The following is a 21,237-nucleotide window of genomic DNA, read 5'->3' as shown; positions in this document are numbered from 1 at the left end:
CTTCTCATTGGGGCCGAGGGGGTGCAGACTTCCCGGGCAAGCCGTCGATACCTGCGGCCGCACTCGCGCGCTGGAATCCGAGCGGTAGGGGGAAAGCGATTCGAGCCAAAGCGCGGGGAATCGAAACCGCTCCCCTCAAGATAGACGGACACTCGTGAACTCTTTTCTTTTTCTCTCAAGGATTCGCAACAGTGCGCAATATTCAGGCTAAAGCGGCATTGCTATCCTTTGGTGCAACATAGCCCCTCAGACCTCGTGTCGCATCGCATTCGCTAGCAGTGCAACTTGCAAGCGTAGCACTGTCTTCCTTCTCAGTACACTGGGCCCGGATTCCCAATGTTATTCGTTTTTATATGTCGTTTGCCATTGGCCGACTGCCTTAGAAGCTTTCTGTGAAGGCGGACTGGGGAGCTGAATACAAAATACTCTTCGGTCGGAAGTGCTGCTTGTCACTGGAAGAACGCCTTCGGTAATAATGCATGCGCACCATCAACGTCAGCTGGTCTGTGCTCGAAGAAACGGGTCTAGCGTAAAGACATTTTGTGAATACGGACCCCGTTTCTTTCTGCTCAATAAACATGCTCGGATCTTTCTTTTGATAGAGAAATGCCGTAGGCACTTCATCGCAACATGCTTTTGGTGGCTGGTTCAGCGTGCACGCACAGGTAGACACTGTGGCGTGCACAGTATTCATGGTCTTCGAAAGCCCAGCTATGACGACGCATCGGCGAAGAGGAAGTACCAAAACGGAGTGCTGTCGGCTCCCTCTCCCTTCGTTTAAGTTCGCGTAAAGTCAGTTACACGGTTCTCCAGCAATGAACTGGAACCAAGTCGTCAAACTTCCACATTTGGTGCAGCGAACAGAGATTCTACGTGACGTAATATTTCTGCGGAAAGCCGCAAAGTGGAGGGAAATAATTAATAAAGGCAAAGTGAGACATCCAACCGATCGTAGCAATTGACACCCGATTGTCCCGGACCATGACGAATTTTGCTTCAACTACGAAGCTTTTTCTTTCATGGGTCCCGTACTGGTTTCCTTTGTAGCAATAGCTGCGATCGGTTGGATGTCTCATTTTCCATTTATTAAGAGATTCCACATATACTCGCAATTGCTTGCCTTAGACAACGTGTTTGTTCAAGCATTGCAGAATTCCAAACAACACTGGTTGATAGCCAGCTACCTGCAAAATTATTCACATAAGAACAATCCGCAGAGCACGTCAAAGAACCACAGGTGACGAAAATTAACCTGGAGTCCCTCATTACAGCGTGCCTCATAATAAAATCGTGATTTCGGCATGCAAAACCCTGAAATTTAATTTAATTTAGGCATCTGGAAAACACGAGGCATGTGCAAAAAGGCATTTCTTTAGAGGAAAGGCTTGCTGACTCTTGCTTTTTGGGGTAATAAATAGAGCGGGCCGCTTTCTTTTGGCTTTTTTGTGTAAGAAGAAATTGTGCATCGAAAGTTTGTCAAACAGCGGTCAGCGTGAGATAGAACTACGGATGCCCGAAATCCATTTTTTATGAGAGAGTTTTGACACCTTAGCCTCCGACTATGCTGCCGCTTAACCACGAACAGACAGAGAACACACTTTCGTTTACCTTACAAAGCGTAAACTAAAGGCGTCAATGAGCATTATATAGTCGGTCGCACGCCCTTAAAGGGCCCCTCACCAGGCCCCATAGGAAACTTTGGTTATACGCTAGAAGTTGTTACGCTTCCTCTAGGGAGCGTTTTGCCGGAAAAAATTTTCAAATCGGCTCCATTAATAGCCGAGATAGAAATATTTGAGCGCCGCGAACCCATGATTTCAGCAGGCGGGCTCCACTGCAAAGCAAGACACTCCCTCCACTTTCCCCGTCTAGCCTTCGCAAGCTAAACTCCTTCCCTGCATTCTCCCATACCGGAGCTCGAGCATCACGCGACGAATACGTCAAAGGCCGCCCCGCCTTCATGTTTTTTTTTTCCTCGCTTTTCTTTTTTCTCGGCGACACGCACTTCCGCTGACGGCGTCGCGCGCGAGCTGTTCTCTCCCTCGCGCAGCGCACGATTTTGCGCGCTGTGCACAAGTAAACATGACTAGGGGTATAATTCAGTGCTACACAAATACTGAGGCAGAACAAGCGGATCGCAGTGCATGGTCATGCCCTGGAACACGGTAGAAAATGGCATAGTTTCATTACCTGCGCACGTGACCGCACGACCGTGGGAACAAGCAGACGAAGAGGAAGTAGATCTCGCTTGCTGCGGTCCGAGGTATGACAAAAAACACGCAGACGTTCCGTGTGTGTGTGTTGTATTATTTCTCTAATTTTCAATTCGTCAATTCAAGCAACAGATCGCCAAGATAACAGTTGTTGCCTTGAATAATTCTCGAAGTCACGTGTCACCACGAGCGACGTCACACTGCGGATACCAGTACGTAGACGCAGGTACACGAGTACGTCATTTTCATTTCACGGATATCATTTTTCCGGCTTGGAGAGCAGTGGCCGCGAGGAGAAGGAAAAACAGAGTTCGGATTGAAATTTCAATTCTTCCCGCGGCGCGTAACCATGTAATACTTTGCAGTCACAATCGTTATCGCGCAATGTATGCTCTACGCTTGTCAGCTCAAAATGGCAAGACCTGGTGAGGGGCCTTTTAAGAGGGAGCTTTAGCTCGGGCCCAACTCTGACGCAGCCTATTCAAATACATGTAAAACGCAAAAACGTCTTGCTGAGATAAGCCCTTGACCAATTTTAATGATATCTGCTGCACTTGAGAGAGAACGCTGAATTTTAGTGACTCTTGGAAGCAGAATTTCGATTTAGGGCCTGAATTTTTCGAAGAAAATTTTCAGGAACCCGAAAGTTTGAAAAAAAGATACATACATGAAGCTTAAAATTACTAGCTCTGCATCAAGAACAGATATGGCGGTTCTGTAAACGGCACCATTAGAGCATTCAAAGCGGACAAATTTATTATGTCAATGTGTACTTTACTTGAATTCGTGACCTTGTGTACAAGGGCTCTGCAAAGGCTGTATTTTCATATTAATAAAATTTTGGACATTAATGTGTAACATATCAATTCTGTCCGCTTTAGGTAAATTTGCTATTAGATTCAATTTATTTAACTGTGATATAATTTTTCCTTCCTGATTTACAGAGTTTTAAACTTGATAGTCTATTTTTCTGCAAATTTGCGATGTTTGCCAATTTTTAACAAAAGATTGACAGCATAAATAAAAAATTCGAAACACACGGTCACTAGATTTTACGTGTTTCTTTTATATGCAGCACCTCGTCAAATTTGGTGCAGTGGTTGACGAGAAAAACTAACTCTCCTTTTACGTGTATTCCGATAGGAGTCCCCGAGCTAAGGATTCCTCTTAACCAAGCACCGAATAATCACTGAAGACACGCCCAGACCAATTCACCGGAAGTAACTAGAATGCTCCAAGACGACGTAATTCAACCGTCAAAGAGCCCCTGGGCACCGCCTGTAGCTTTAGTCAAGAAGAAGGACGGTACCCTGCGTTTTTGTGCCGACTACCGCAAGCTAAATCAGCTTACAAAGGAATATATGTCTACCCACTCCCACGTATAGATGACTCCCTCGACCGGCTTCGACACTCTCGTTGCTTTTCCTCAATGGACTTGAAAAGCGGATATTGGCAAATCGAGGTGGACCCGAGAGTGTGTGAGAAAACCGCTTTTGTGAACCCCAGACGAACTGTACAAATTTAAAGTTCTGCCCTTGAATTAGTGCTCTGTGCCCGCAACTTTCCAAAGGCTCATGGGTATCGTGCCATCGGGGCTGAAGTGGAAAACCTGCTTGGTCTATCTCGACGACGCCATTTTGTTTTCTGAAACATTTGACGAGCATCTGCAACAACTGAAAGTGGTTCTACAAGCCATCCGGTCGGCGGGCCTCACGCTGAAGACAGAGAAATGGCGCTTTTGCTTTGAGGAACTGTAGTTTATTGGTCACGTCGTCAGTCATGCTGGTGTTCGTCCCGATCCTTAAGAAAATTGCCGCCGTTGCACAGTTCCCTATACAGTCCGACAAGAAAGCTGTCAGGCGCTTTCTGGGCCCCTTCGCATATTATCGTCGGCTTATTGAAGATTTTGCACGCATTGCATCGTCATTAACTCATCTCATGAGAGACGCCGTGGCATTCCTGTGGGGTGTAGAACGAAAAACTGCGTTTCATGAGCTGAAGTAACGGCTACAAACAACTCCGGTACTTGCCCACTTTGACGAAGCACCCCCTACGACGCTTAACACTGATGCCAGCAATGTTGGTCGGGAGCAGTACTCGTGCATTTCCAGGACGACGCTGAAAGCTTGATTGTCTGTGCAAGGAGAACGCTCGCACGCACAGAAGCCAATTACACGAGAACTGAGAAGGAATGTCTTGCCGTGGCATGGGCGGTTATGAAATTTCGCCCATATTTGTATGGCCACCCTTTCAAGGTAATCAGTGATCATCATTCACAATGCTGGCTGACAAACGTGAAAGATCCTTCCAGTTGATCCTTCCGCAGTTCAACATGACGGTCCTCTTCAAATCGGGGAAAAGAGATAGGGACTCTGATTGCCTGCCGCGGTCACCGATGGAGTCGACTGCTTCATCCCATGAAGACGAAACGCAATGCCTTGGTGTTCTTGATACGGCAGCAATTGCACACCGACAACGTGATGACCATGAGTTGCTTGCCTTTATTAATTTTTTAGACGGACAAGCTCCCAAGGCTCCTAGAATTTTTTTCAAGAGGACGATGTTCTCTACAAAAGGAACTTTTTCACCCGTCGGATGCAACTATTTACTGGTTGTTCCTACACCCCTTCGGACTGAAGTACTCCAAGCGTGTCACAACGAGGTAACTTCTGGCCACTTAGCCTACACACAGACACTCAACAGAGTACGACAAAGGTACTACTCGCCAAGACTCGCCATGGCCGTGAAATATCATGTACGGACTCGCCTCGATTGCCAGAGGCGCAAGTCGCCCTCAACAAAACAAGCCTGCCTGATGCAACCCATTCAGGTCCCACGCACACCTTTTGACCAGATCGGAATGGACTTTTGGGTCCACTTCCTACGTCTAGTGCAGGAAATCGCTGGGTTATTGTCGCGACTGATTATCTGACTCGCTACGCCGAAACAAAGGCTTTCCCGCGGGGCACAGCAGCAGAGGTGGCGCGATTTTTTTATAGAGAATGTTGTGTTGAGACATGGCGCCCCAACTATCGCAATCACGGATAGAGGAACCGCATTCACGGAGCGCTTTTAGATAATGTCCTCATGCTCAGTGGAACGACTCACCATAATACAACAGTCTACCATTCAGAAACCAACGGACTCACAGAGTGCCTAAAGAAAAGTCTTGAAGACATGCTTTCCATGTATGTAGAGCGAGAGACAAAAGGGAAGGAAAGACAGGGAGGTCAGCCAGGTAAATACCGGCTGGCTATACTGTGCTGGGGAAATGGGTAAAGGGAATAGAAGGAGAAGGAAGAGACAAAAAAAGCCAAGAAAAATGCACACAGTAACGCGATGTTACGCGCAACAATAATCAAAGGCGTTTGCACAATTCACATGTCCTTAAGAACTTGAGCAAAGCCCTTAAGGCCTTGAGGGCCGAAACCCGTCTGGACCAGTGTCCTAGAACTTTCTCTTCTGTGAAGGGGCGATTGTCCAGTTTTTCGAGCACGGTCACGAGCACTTTTCTTTGCACATTGTATCGTGGACAGTCTTAGAGGAGGTGCGCGATCGTCTCTTCGCAGCCCCAGGTGTCGCAAGCAGGGCTGTCGGCCATTCCAATGCGGAAGAAATAGGAGTTCGTGAATGCCACGCCGAGCCATAGGCGGCACAGAAGTATTGCTTCCGCTCGTGGCAACCCTGGTGGAAGACGGAGTTGCAAACTTGGATCCAATCTGTGAAGACGTGTGTTCGTAAATTCACTGGTGTTCCACAGAGGTAGCGTAAGCTCGCGTGCGAGGGAGCGAAGACTTGTCGCTGCATCTGTTCTTGACAGCGCTATGGGTACAATCTGGGCACCATCATGGGCCGACCGGGCCGCGTCATCAGCACTGTCATTTCCCGAAATGTCGCAGTGACCCGGTATCCACTAGTAGATGAAGTTGTGTCCCTTGTCGACTGCTTAATGGTGGAGTAGTCGGATGTCTGCGACTATAGTTGCACATTCGGTCCATTGTTGAAAGGGGACAGCAGACACTGCAGAGCTGCTAAGCAAGAAACAACACCGATTACTCTGTTCAGCCTTGATCACGGACGAGAAGTACGGACGACGTTGCATGTGATGCTCCCACACGAATGCGATGGCGCTGACACGGACGGGGATGCGTTTACACAACGCGCTGTAGAATCTAGACAGCTCGCACGCGTAGGGACCTGTCAACAGTAGGACTACGACGCAGGCCGCTACAATGCTCGCTACAGACCAGTAACCTGCGAACCCGGCGAAAGAGTGTTGGTTTGAACGACCATCCGAAGACGAGGACTATGCGAGAAGCTATTAAAGTGATACTTCGCACCGTATCGAGTACTACGATGCCTCAATGACGTCAAATACGTGGAAGTCCCGGCACACTTAGGACCAAAGATCGGCGACGTCCCCAACCTTAACGAGGCGGCACACGAGGCTGCGCGCGTGCTTACTGACCGCGCGGCTTCACCCGACCACTCGGAGAATAAGGACGCCCCCACTACATACAATGAAATCACTAAACACTACTACCTACAACGCAGCCAGTATAGCACGCCACACCGCACGCTCACTCGAGCTCAAGCGGTTACACTCAGAATGCTACAAACAGACACATACTCCACGCAAAACAGACTACACCATTACATGCCTGAGCCCTACAGCAAGTCTTATTGCACCAATTGCAATACATCCCTTAATGTATATCATTTAGTCTGGCCGTGCTCGCAAGCTCACATAAACTCCTAAGCGGACAAGCGCAAGCTTGAACAAGCAATCCGGAGCGAAGAACTCGCTCCCCAACTCTGGGCCGTCCAGCAGGTACACGACGCCGCCAGGAAACTCAACCTCCCGGTTTCATCGTGGGAGACGCCCATTCCATGAGGACCCAAAACTTTCGTGGCCTGCAGGACCTGAATAAAGTTGATTTCCTTCCTTCCTTCCCAGATAGCCCCTATTGCACGAGGCGCCGCCAACACCGGCCTGAAGTTGTGACCTTAGTGCGCATGAAACCGTACGTGAGCGAGTGTCTGTGCGAGGAACTTCACACCATGGGACCTCCTTTAGCATTGGAGTGATACTTCTCTTTAGAGGGAGGCAAATGCCGCGTCTCTCCTATGTCGAAGATAAAGACAATGATGGGAGTGTCGTCTCGTGGGACTGGGCTTCGTCTCGATGGGAGTAGGCTTTGCCTCGTGTATCGGCCTAGCGGAGATTAGAAGACGAAGAAGTCATCTCTAGGCTCGACTACGAAAACAAGCTGTTCTTGTTATACGTGTCTTCGTCCCCTACCTTTGCTGCACCGCAACAATATCAGCTCCTCTTTTACCTGAAAAAAAAAAGTTCTGGTTTGACAGTATAGTTACAAGCGTGAAACTGGATTTGCAGTGCCCGCACATCTTTTCCATAATGCCGTCGTTGTGGTCAGACATAATCCTCACCTTAATGGTTACCGCGTGATATGGCGAAAGAAAATAAAACGCTGCTCACCGCAACCGCCTCCACGAAGCCCCGCACTCCTGCCCCTGTGGCCAATTGGAGCTGGAAGCCACACAGACAGACCCTTCAGCTTACTGGGCAACGTTCGCGTTGCGTAATTCGGGCGGAGTGCGGTGTGCCCCGCAGGCCACGAGAGCTGAGGGGTTAGTGCGTCTAGTAAACAAAACTGTAGCGGATGATGGTTACCTTACGTGAATTGCGAAGATGTTCTTTTTCTGACAAGATGGCGATGCCCGTCTTCAGGAGTTGCAACTGACGCAGTAAATTGGCTCAGTGCAGGATGAGTAGCTGAAGTCCACCAATCTGTTTTCACTACTTATTTATTTATTTATTTAAAATATCGTACAGGCCCATTTAAGGGTATTAAGTTAAGGGCGACACATGTAAGTGTTTATGCAGGAGTAATCAATATAAATATTAATACAGGCAGTCACAGGATACGAAAAACAATGTTCTAGTATGTTTGTCCAGGGTAAGTTTGAGGCAGCGTAATCACAATAATACATTCATATAGACTAAAATTAAAATAATACAAGCACAAAGAACAGGGAAAAAAAGCAGGTCAGAAAACATCCTACGCAACGTTACTACAAGAAGCTTTGCATTTTTTCACGAAAGGCGTCACGATTTATTAAGCACGGAATGTTATCAGGAAGGCTGCTCCATACTGTTATGGCACGTGGCAGTGCTGATGCATTAAATGACGGTGCATGTAATGCCCAAGATTCTCGTGAACCTGTGGCTATTGTCAAGGCGACGTGACAAGCGCGCTGCTGCTTGAAGAGGCAGCACGAGGTCGATTAACATGAACGTATATATGGAAAAGGCGAAAAAGTCTTATCGTTCGACTAGTTTCCAGTTGCTGGAGTGAAATGTCGACTTTAATCTTCGTCACGCTGTGAGTTCTGTCATAGTTACTTGTGATGAAGCGTGGTGCTCTATTTTGAATTAATTCTAGCATACAAACTACGTAATTTTGACGTGGAAACCCTACTGATGAAGTGGATTCGAATTGTGGGTGAACAAAAGTTTGGCATGCCAGTTTACGAACTGTAGCAGGGAATTTACGCAACTTCTGTCGGAGATAACTTAGAGTTTTTAAGGCTTTTGTGCAGGTAGCTGTGATGTGTGTACTTCAGGAAAGATTTGTTGTAAGTTCAACGCCAAGATATTTATAGGACTATGTCAGAGGGACAATGGTGTTATTTATGACGTAAAAAAAGGCGAGAGACACAATCTTTTCGCAAGAAGAACATAACTTTAAGTTTGACTGAGTTTAAGATCATCTGCCATGTACTGCATCAGAAATTGACGATGTTACGGTCATTCTGTAATAATAAATGATCATCGGATGTTGTTATTGTATGGTATACAACACAGCATCCGCCTACAATACGCAATACAATACAATACAACTGCGAAAAGCCTTATCTGTGATGATACTTTTTGAGCAAGGTCATTGATGAAAATTAAAAAAAGAAGAAGACCAAGGCCACCGCCCTGCGGTACGCCAGAAATAACGCCAGAAGGAAATTATGAGTGATTATTAGCGACAGCGAACTGCTGCCGCAACGACAGAAAGTTTCGGAGCCAAGATAGAGTTAATGAATCCAGTCGGAGTGCGGATAATTTTGAGATGAGGCGAATGTGCGCCACACGATCAAACGCTTTCGAAAAATCTAAGAACACGAAGTCAGTTTGCTGTTTGTAATTCATGCTGGAGTGTAATTCTATTGCGAATTAGAGCAACTAAGCGTCGCAAGATGAAACCGTTTCCGAATCCATGCTGGTTAAAATAAAAGATTGTCGTCAGGTAGGCTACCCCGCACCGGGGAAGCGGGAAAGGTGATTGAAAGAGAAGGAAGAAAGGAAGTCCCAGTCTTCACTGCTACGCCGACAAGCGTGCGCCCCTGAGTCAGTCACAGGCGGTCATGCAAGCTTTTGCAGTTCGAGAAACGCACCAGCCCTACATACGAAGACGAGAGGAGTGCCCTTCGCACAGCTATGGAGCACTTCGACGACCGTGCTTTCACAGAGGAGAAGATCTTGGGCCCGTGGCCTCGTGTGCCTGCTATATGTGCAAGGCGGTAGATATGGGATGCTATGATATGTATTAGTAGTTTACAGCAGACGCATGTTAAGGAGATGGTACGGTAGTTGAAGGAAAGAACCAGTCACAAAACATAAGGGACAAAAAGAGAGGTTGACACCACAACGACTGGACTATCTTCTACTGGTTTTTTTCCTTCAACTATGTACCAACTGGCGCGGATTTCAACCCTTCTGTACATGAGGGTGACAGAGTAGAACAATGGTACGGTAATTTCGGGGAGAGTACTTGTGAGCCCCCTTGAATGCAGGAGTAACCTTAGCGATTTTCCAATCCAAGGGTAGTTCGCCTGTTGACAAGGATTGCGTAAAGATAGGGCTCAAAATTTTGATTGAAACTTTCAAGGACTTTTTTATTATTTTTGAGCTGATATTGTCAATACCGGGAGATGTATATAATTTGAGATTACTTATTAAAGAGGAAATGCCATCGGCAGTAATTTCTATTCGTTACAAAAACGATATTTGAAGTGAGGGACTATGGGAACAGTGGAACAGTCTTCCTGTCTAAAAAGAGATGTGAAAAAATTTTCAAACGCTACTGGACAATCGGCGTCAGACAAAAGGCTTTCATCAGGATCATGTAGCACAACATTGCGCACAGTGGTATATAGTGATATAACTTGCACGAATTTTTTGGGAATTTTCTAGATCGAATATAACCGGCTTTCGTAAGTAAATAAATACGTTTATGATTAATAATAATTTTTGTTGTTGTGCAGAACGTCTTAAGAGATGGTGAGAAGTGCGGCTTTAAGCACACATGATGTTATGGCGAACACCCGATAAAAAATGTTTCGTGAAAGAGAGAATTGCCAATAATGAGCATTTCCGAAATCGCAAAGCTTCTTTTTTTTGGCGAATGTTAGCCCCGAAGACCCATGAATATTTATTCTCACAGGCACTTATCAGTGAGCAGTCTTAGATATCAGCAACGCCCCGTAATTTTTTTTTCTTTCAGTGATGTTTCCAAGGTCCCCTTGAGGACTCTGTTATAAGAAACAGGGAATCTAAAGGTCCTTGTGTGTACAAAAGCATAAATCAAAGGTAAACGAACGCCGTCACTATGGAATTGCTTGATCCGCAATCAAATATGCAGAGCCGCATCGTGGAGGCCCTCTTTTGCACACGCCTTCTGGTTTGCGCAGACCGTCGAGCGAAAGCGTTCCGGAAGTGTCGGAAACACCATGCGGACACGCCATTCGTGTTTATTATTGGCGACGTAAGCCGAACGCGCCTCGGGAGCTGCTCGGCCTGACGATTACCCGCTCGCGTAAGCCAGTGCACATCAAATATGGAACACTCAGGCGAATCATTAACGATGCTCTCGTCTCTCCGGCGTCGCTAGAGCAAGGTGCGTTGGTTTTTCGCAGAGCGACCGGGATGGCAGATAGTGCTTTCCGGCATAACCGACTTCCGTACCCCCTTTCAAGGTGCCATGCAGCTGCGACGCCTGGAGGTACGCTTTTTCTTTTTTTCTTTTTATTGGTCTAGGCAGAGTAAAGAGAGAACGAACGCTTGTGCTGCGCACGCCTCCACTGTGTCTAACCAGGGCCACTTTGCTTGAGGCCATCCCGGATAAAACGCCGTCCTCCAGTTCGAACGAATACCACCACGTCTTTTTCTTCGTCTTTCTTTCTTTTTTGTATGTAGTCCGTAATCGCCGAAGTTATTGCTGGCTGCTTCGGAACAGTGCGGCTATATTCCCCTGGTCCACAAAATAACAAAAAAAAAAATGACAATGTTTAGCTACTTTCACCTGGCTACACTGGGAATCCACAAACGGTTCTTGGAGCTCGTCGCGAGGGTTTCTGAAATCATGAAGACACAATGGCTGAATGTGAAACATTTATCGGAAACTACGGTTCTGCCACAATATATTTTTAAATTTTGAGACGTCCTAGTGGACACTGACCTCTTAAAGCTGTATCGAACCGCCCTTCGAGCTCGGTGAATGAACGAAGTCCGCCGATAGCATACGCTGCTGTGAACAACGTTTTCGCAGTCGCGTGCGGCGTGCGAAGCTCGCAAGCGGAGCGCGAAGTCACCTTTTTCTCAAACGCTCGCTTTTCAACAAAAGCCTTCTCTTTACCCCTTCCTGGCTAGCTTATTTCGTAATATAGGATATTCCCATACGCAGCTGCTATTGGCCAATAGCTGGTGTCAATCAAGAAGGTGTCAATCGAATCAGTGCGTTTATTCCTACTTTCAGTGTGCCTATTTATTGACGCCAGTAGCAGGCTAGAGCGCCTTAGCTCAGGCCAACCTCTCTGCCTTCTTTCAATTAAATTATCTCTCTATCGACACCGTTTAATGAACAGGCTGTAGTAAGCCAATGTCTGCGTTTCGAATCTCGGTAGGAATTGCGTGTATACTTCCGGAAGTATGACTGACGTACTATGGCCGAACGTCGTCTGTTAATGCTCGGCCGCGCTCGCCCGCGTAGGAATGGAACTGACCACACTGCGTATCAGTGTCGTAGCCGTCGGGCCTCGATAATTTCATTTAGTTTTGAACACTGAACTGGGCTCGAACCATGTGAAAGTTAAGGTCACCTCACACTCACTCCTGGGCGCTCCTGGCCAGACGCCTCGACAGACATCAGTTCGAACTGCGCTATTCACAGCGCTTCAAAATACCCCCGTTTGGATGTGGCCACAATCCGTCGGTCAAGCTAGTGCAGGACCAAGCCTGTTCGCACCACGTGGCATTGACAGACTGGAGCACATGAGTGCGAGCGCGAACGCAAGCCCTGTCGTGCGCAAAGCAAGCGCCGCGCTTGCGCACTGCCGTTGCGTGTACAGTTGCGGCCTGCTACGTGTAGCTTAGATACGGCGGCCACCGCGGAGTGGCGCGACGAGTCCGCTTGCTTGTCGCACTGCGGACCGCTGAGAACAACCGCATTTGGCGCGTCGTAGGTGCCGAAGTCGGAAATAGTGGGCCTCTACGCGAACATCCGAAATCAAATTTGAACTGCGCGCCTCGGTGTCCTCCAGTAAACGGAGCGCTTTGTGTGGACGCGTCGCTCCGCCGTAGCGTTCGCCGTGCAAGGCATTGAAGCAGGAGTGGGAGCAGTGCGAAGGAGATTTTAAGCGAATTTTGAGTTCCAATAACTCCCCTTCTGCTGAACGCATTGACGCACCTTTCGCGTCAAAGGATTTCTGTAGCCAGTCTACTTTAACTTTAAATGAATTTCTCGACTTCGATAAAAAAACTGGTTTCGGTCCCCTTTAAGAGCCTAAATGCGCAATGCACAGGGGATGGGGAGGCGACAAAAAAGTGCTTAATTAAGACAAGTAACAAAATTACGCCGCATCTGATGTCCTCCTAGTTAGGCGGTGCTTCCTTGAATCCCTACAGTTAAGTGCTATGCGAAGAGACAAATGGTGCATGTCTAGAAATACAATCACGCATGGTGCGTGCGATTGCATTTTATTTCCAACTTATGCAATTGTTTACCAGCACCGTTGCTCTGTGAGAGACCCTCCGCTACGTTTTCTCGACGACACAAGGAGCCGCAGAAGCTATAGGCCCACGTAAGCGACGGCAATGCGACACCATTCCCAATATTATCAGGACTTCACGGCCACGGGAACTGATTCGCGTCACAAGCCACATTAAAAACCTTTTCGAGGGCACATATGACGCACTGATGTTAGGATCGACCTAGCAAGTCATCGACTTTGATTATGCTCACAGGGATCGGTACAGCTTACTATATGATACAATTTCGCCAATGTCTGCTCTATTTACTAGGCGAGACAAAGACGGTGGACAAAGAAGCATCGCCTAAATATTCCGTAAAATCTCAGGAAAGGAAAGAAAGTGTAGATACGCTGGATTCGCAGCAGTAGGTCCGACTATAGTAGCAACATTTGTAAAAGGCTGGAAAGTTGGGTATTCTCTTTCGAAGCATACAGTCATAATTGTGGATCCTGTTGTTATTTTTGCGATGGCTAACTACTTGAGCTTAGGCTCTGTGGATGGTGAAGGAAGAGCACGGAAAGTCGCTGAAAACAAGATGGATGTCCTAAAGGGTGATGATTTCACATTCGGGATTTTTCGGCAAAAGCGACGCTTAATATCACAGCAGCAATTTTTTGTCGAGGCCTTCAGCTGACTTTCGTTGCACGGATGCAACGGAAATGACGTCATCGCCCGACATGGTGACATCTGCCCTTCCTAGGCCTGTCCGCTACAGGCCAAACGTGTAGCCGCTTTCAACCTGTTTGCCGGTTCACGTGAAGTGCATGGTGATGCACGTAGACAAGGGCTACGCTTCATCGTAGCAGCAAAGTTCGGGCGTTATCTCGATGGTCTTCTTAGATTGTTTCGCTATATCGAGGGAGGAAGGCCTAGCATATGGCCACACACAGACAGCTCGCGATGTCACTGTAACAAAGCATTGGCGCCATCTGGAACGCTGCGGCAAACTATGGTGAAACATGCCGCCCAGCGACAAATGGCGCCATCGTTCTCTTGCAGGGAAATCGGCCTCTTTTGGGGGAGCCATCTCGTTCTTGTCCGTCATTTGACGGCCGCGTTTTATAACACCTCCAACATCATGCATTTTCCTTTAAACAGTCCTATTGCTAAGATTTCATTTGTAAATACGGCCGCAAGGTCGTGATTCACCAATATATAACTGTCGTTCAACATAGATATTGATATTTGTATCTTGAAAGAATATTAACTTGTATTTTAGATAACCGCAATATGAAAAACAACAACGCTCGCGTTCGATGGGACGTACGCATAAACTAGCGAAGGATGAAGCTGTAGTCCTTACGCCGATTAGGCAAGAAAGTTCACACACGTGTGCCCTGAGGCGTCACTCCTCAGGAGCGCTGTCGAAAGAAGTTTCGACGCGAACTTACTTAAGACCTGAGAAAACGGCGTGTTTGTCATAATTTCAATTCTTGCCTTCTCTATTGACATGAATGTCAAGTTAGTCGGTCGTCTAATTATGCACGGAAAGCACAGTCCACTCTTCAGAATGCGCACCAGTCCCCCAAAAACAAAACAGAAAGAACAGAAAAAGAAAAGAGCAAGGCGTGCAAAAGCTGTCTTTCCATTTTTTTTTTTCTTCTCCCCGCGAGCCATCACGCGCTTTCCAGGTGAGTTTTCTGTTTGCTGACTCGCACTTTCCGTGTCGGCAAAGGCTCTGTTTGTCCAAGCCCCAATCCGCGTGGGGACATCAGTTCCACTGCTAAAAAATAAAGCAAGAAATGTAGAGCGTAGGCGGCCTTGTTTGCTCGACGTGCCGACGCAATTAGCAAAGTGGGACGGAAAACGCAGAGCGGCCGCGAACCAAACGATACTCTGCAGCGCTTCCATTCGCACTGCAGCCCTCGACGTGCGCCTCCCTCCTCGAAGCGACGTCTGATTCAGCGCGACATTGAATGTCTCGCGGATGGGGAACTGAATGCTTCCTCGATGTTTCAATCAATCGTGCGCCACCGAGCATGTTTCTTGCCAAAAAAATGTGCAGCCCCGCCTGTTAGCGTATAGTTAGTATTTGGCGCTCGCAGAGACTCGCTAACTTGTACCAATGAAAGGCACGTTACGTCGCTATGGAGTGTTGTAAAGGAGTGAACTTTTGCATACTGATGCACGAGTCGTAGGGTTTCGGTAACTAACAGGGTACGGAAGGAAGGAAGGAAAAAGTAGAGAAGGAAAGGCAGGGAGGTTAACCAGTTTAGCGTAACCGGCTTGCTACCCTACACATGGGAGAGGGATGGGTGCGATGAAAGATGGGGAAGGGGGAGAGAGAGAGAGAGCACATAGCACAGCACACAAACATCGGCCGGTAGAGTCTATCAATCTGGCATTGTACGTGATAACACTGTCAGAGCCGCTTGTCCAATCCCGTCTCTTTCAAAAACTGAAGTAGTCCCTTTGTCGCCTTCACCTGCGATGTCTTCTGTCGGCGGCATGTGAAAATCGTGTCGAGGGACAATGGTCTAGTGTCAAGGTGCGCGAGAACGGATGCCAGGGACTGAGTTCACAAACAGACTATAGCGCTCTTATAAAGCAGAAATTCCGGAACTTCGAAATGCTGCCGCATATACTATTTCGAACGCGAGGAAGGCGCCCCTACTGAGAGTATATACTGCGATTAATGCACAGCTGTCTCTCGTCGAAAGCGTGTGGGTGTGGCCACCTCGCCTACGTACACAGCTTCGAAGAACATCATCAGCGAGGAGTTGTGAATGTATTCGACGAAACTTAACTCGAATGTTGATTTTGAGGTGGTACAGTCCGAACATGTATAAAAATGCTACATTTTGTACTGACTTCTTTACTAGCTTTTTCTTTTCTTATAGATAGCAGTTCTAAAGCTCTGCTAAACGTAGTCGCGATACCACCGCCTCTCCCCGCCGTAGTACACGGACACGCCATAATTAAATTTACTGCATATCCTCCTGGAGGTTAAAACTCAATATACTGACTGCTTCTTTTAGCCTGATCATATATATATATATATATATATATATATATATATATATATATATATATATATATATATATATATATATATATATATATATATATATATATATATATATATAGCCTCTTTTGTGGGCACAGGAAAAGGCCTCGTCGAATATTTGGAAGGGCACACCGACGTTGTCCCGAGGGCATTTAAGCGCGGATTATCTTCCTTCACGCTTCACAACAATCTACTCGTGAAGAAGAACTTCTCACCAGTCCGCGCCAACTACCTTCTTGTTGTCTCGTCAGGACTTCGTCAAGAAGTATTGCACGCCCTACATGACGATCCGACCGCTGGACACCTCGGATTTTCCCGGACACTATCGAGGATACAAGAAAAGTATTATTGGCCGCGCCTGACCGCCGACGTCGCCCGTTATGTCAGAACATGCCGAGACTGTCAGCGACGCAAGACACCGCCGACAAAGCCAGCCGGATTACTACAGCCAATCAAGCCTACTTGCCGACCATTCCAGCAGATCGGGATGGACTTGCTGGGACCCTTTCCGACGTCAACAACCGGAAATATGTGGATCGTCGTGGCGACGGACTACCTCACCCGCTTCGCTGAAACTAAAGCACTGCCGAAAGGTAGCGCAGCCGAAGTGGCGAAATTCTTTGTCGAAAACATCCTGCTGCGACATGGCGCCCCAGAAGTCCTCATCACTGACAGAGGAACGGCCTTTACAGCGGAGCTCATCCAAGCCATTCTGAAATACAGTCAGACAAGGCACAGGAGGACAACGGCCTACCATCCGCAGACGAATGGTCTTACGGAGCGGCTAAATAAGACCCTCGCCGACATGCTAGCGATGTATGTCGACGTCGAACACAAGACCTGGGATGCCGTCCTGCCGTACGTAACATTCGCTTACAACACGGCGGTGTAAGAAACAACACAGATCACGCCGTTCAAGCTGGTCTACGGCAGGAACCCGACGACGACGCTCGACGCCATGCTGCTGCACGTCACTGACGAGGAGAACCTTGACGTCGCTACCTATCTCCAGCGCGCCGAAGAAGCCCGACAGCTCGCCCGCCTGCGAATAAAGAACCAGCAGAGGACCGACAACCGAAACTACAACCTCCGACGACGCTTCATCGAGTACCAACCCGGTGACCGTGTTTGGGTTTGGACCCCTATACGCCGACGAGGACTGAGCGAGAAGCTTTTGCGTCGCTATTTCGGACCGTACAAGATCATCCGACGTATTGGCGCACTGGACTATGAGGTCGTGCCAGACGGCATTTCGCTATCAGAGCGGCACCGCTCGCGACCTGGAATAGTCCACGTTGTGCGACTCAAGCCGTACTACCAGCGTTAATGAACTTTGGGGCTTCGCGTAACTGACCTTTGGACTTTGTTTCTTTTCGTTGTTTTGTTACTTATGTTTAATAAGTGTCCTTTTGTGTTTCGCTCTCTTATATTTGTAGCATCGGGACGATGCTTTTTAAAAGGGGGGTATTCACACGTGTACTTATCTGTATAGGGCAACCACGTTTCGCCGCCTAACAAATGTAATCGCACAGCGTGGGACGCGCTTGCATGTATCCGAAGTTTCTGGAAAATTATCGATGCTTCTATCCACTGTCTGTTGTCGCCGAACCTTATGTTATCTGGTTTCATCACCTGACGCGAATGGTGTAGAACTTTGTGGAAGGCACGCGGGTCCGAACGATTAGTCTGGAACATTCGACGACTGCTCTATAAAAGCCGACGCGCTTGACCCGCTGATGAGATTTTCGACGATCGCCGACCGTTTCACCGCTATCGTTGTACTATAAGTGTAGCCTCTTTTGTGGGCACAGGTTCGCCAAATAAAAGTTAGTTTTGTGTTTAACAGTATTGCTACTGTGTTCTTTGACGTCGCGACCACGTGAAAATATTTTACAGTGCCAGCTGTTTAAGGTTCATTCTAGGCCTTAAGAGACCTGTGCACGTACATTCAGCGCTGTCGAAACCTCCAAAAGCTTCCGAGAATGCATGGTGCCAACTGGAGGGAATCAAGCATGATACCCGGCTGAATATTGCAGTACTTTTAAAAGGAGCACCTACAGAACATAATGCAAACCATGAAGGTTTTTTGGTTCTTGTTAAAAAAAGAACAGTTGTTCGGAGCGTCTAAGTTTTGTTTTATTTTGTAACCGATGACTTCAAGAAAAAAGAAAGAAAAAGAAATACAGAGCTAGTTACGATCACCGAATTTCGCCGAAAATGAATGGCATGGTCTTTCTGGATGGTCAAAATTCTTTGTTATATCTTCAGGGGAAATCGCGAGAAAATTTGTGACGATTTAGATGCCCCTCCACAGCCGGCGAGAGTTGGAAGGCGGAGGGCCTCGGTGATGTATATAGCTATCAAAACTTGGGAACTATCGTCGGAAATATATGGTGTCTGTATAGACCTAGAAACTTACAGGAAAATAGAGGAAGCTTCCTAGACAGTCTAGGTGCATTCATAGCGTTGCTACAACCAGCAGGAGATATTTTTTTAAAGAAAGAAAAGATTTAGTAAACGGAGGTAGCGCTCGCGGAATGCATACAGCTACAGCACGGGCAAAAGAGAAAAGAGAACGAGTCGGAGCATTACTCCGTGGGGCGAAGTGACGCGAACTGCGCTACAGACTAGCTTGGCGGCGCATCAGTACAGACGTGGCCCACTCTTAACCAGTGGCGTAGCAACAAGGGGGGGGGGGGGGGGCCGTGGGCCCCGGGTGCAAGGGGCCAGTCGGGGGGGGGGGGGGAGTTATATACGTCTGAAGACACCCGGAAATTGTTGATATCCTCGCCTTCCTCGACTACACCCGGGGGGTAGTGCGGGGGGGGGGGGGGTTGACAGGAGACTTATGGGCCCCGGGTGCTGGACGACCTAGCTACGCCACTGCTCTTAACGCTTGTACTGACACAATGGCTAGATGCGCGATCCGGACTCTGTACGCCGGGTCTTATATGTTTAGAGCCTAAAATGTAGGCCATGCAGACTTCTTTAAAAATACCCTGCGGCAGAATGCATAGTTGTGCTCCTTGATGTATGGACTGCACGAAGCCGCGTCAAACTAAATGCGCACTAAATCAGAATGAATAATAAGCTAATTTACTAAAATTCAATAATAAGATTTTACTATAATTAGGTGTTGATGGTGGTGGTGCTGGGGGTGGTAGTGGTGGTGATGGTGTAGCAACAGGCAGGTTTATCCTGACGATTAAGGCCGGGTATTTCCCCGCCCGAGCATCTCTTACCACTGTGGTTTTTCACCACATATCCATCAAACCAGTCTCTGTTAGGAATCCAGTAAGAATAATTACTTTACAGCCCACATTACTGTTCACCAATTGCAGCCGGTGAGCTTGAACCGAATTCTGTGAATGGCACCGGTTTAGGTGTGTGCACCAGCTAACATGCGGTATAGAGATGCATTTTGTTCCCCAACTACTTTCTTATTAAAAAACGCTGTTTCTTGCTCTCAAGAGCAAAAGTAATTTAAACGCTCAAATGTTTCTGTTGAACACTAGAAGATACTAAGTTACCTAAGACTCCGTTCCCAGTGCATAAGTCTTGCGAGCTCAACGGCTACAATTCGTAAATTGCAATATCTGTGCCGTAAAGGCATTCGATGTAAGCTGGGTTATTAAAATTTTGCTATATTGTTGTTTATGCGTTTTGATTTCTTGCACATGTAGTTAGTGTCCACTTCTGGAAGTAATCCACCTCAAGGATTGCAATTAAGCTATCTGACCCGTGATATCTTCAAAAATACCCTGTAGTTACAGAGAAGAAACATCCTAGCTAAAAAAAAACAAAGCGTGCGCTTCGCGCGGCCCCATCTTTCTTCTTCTGGTGTGAGACTAGGAAGTCTCACACCAGAAGAATGTAAGACCGTGAAAGCCACCGCTGAGCGATCTACGACGTGCCATCCGCGTGTCTGAGGAATGCCAGGGACAAGCACAAGTCAAGAGGCTGCGTCGAAGGCATACAGCAAGGCCGAAGAGTGAACGGCAGAGGTAGCGACGAAGCGCAGAGCATGAGACACTCGCGTAAAAGCAAGTGATAAATCCGCAAATCAATTACTCAAATCAACCACTGACGCTGTCCTTTAACATATACTTATCTGAAGAACATATTTGTATGTAAACCTTCTCCGGGGATGTAAACCTTCTCGCTGGTTCTCCAAGGCAATCTTGTGTGTGTGTGTGCGTGTGTGTGTGAGCGTGTGTGCGTGCGTGCGCGCGCGTGTACGTGTGCGGGCGTGCGGGCGAGAGAGAGAGAGAGAGTGTGTGTGTGTGTGTTTATCTGTGCCTGTGTGTGTGTGTGTTAGCGAAGGTTCCAACAAGTGAGGTACGTGTAAAACAAGGTGGTTGATGGACAAACGAACGTGGCAACAAATGAGATACGCGTAAACATTGGTGGTTCATGGACGCTGGCATATTTTCTGCTCACATGAAAGCTTGTGCCATATAACGTAAAACTGTGCTCTCTGATTTTATTCCACCGACCCAAGCATTGGGCGCTGACCCCCAGCGTTGTTTGCACAGCACGCTTTCCTCGTTTATAGGAGGCCACTTTTGTGTGCTTCGAAAGGAAGTAGCATTCACTCTTTGACAGTCTTTCATGCCTGACTGGCTGACAAGAGGCGCGGACCATTTGGAATCTGAGACGGTTTCGGTGGGTCCCAGCTACCGCAGTGAATGTAGTTAACCGGATAAGGAGGGCGGTGTCGGCATCTGTGATTGGTCCGCTTCCCCTTGCTTAGTTTGCGGTGGCTGCTCAAAAATAGCGAAGGCAGATGTCGCTGTCGGGGCCGGAGACCAATGATAATGACACATTGTTACTGCGAATTCACTTTATTGTAAAAATATTAATTTGCAGGTTATACTGAACTCCTTGTTGATGGACCTTTCACCGACGATCTT

The sequence above is a fragment of the Dermacentor variabilis genome, chromosome 2 (genome assembly GCF_050947875.1).
Source record: "Dermacentor variabilis isolate Ectoservices chromosome 2, ASM5094787v1, whole genome shotgun sequence".
Taxonomy (NCBI): Eukaryota; Metazoa; Arthropoda; class Arachnida; order Ixodida; family Ixodidae; genus Dermacentor; species Dermacentor variabilis.
This window is presented reverse-complemented; position numbering follows the sequence as displayed.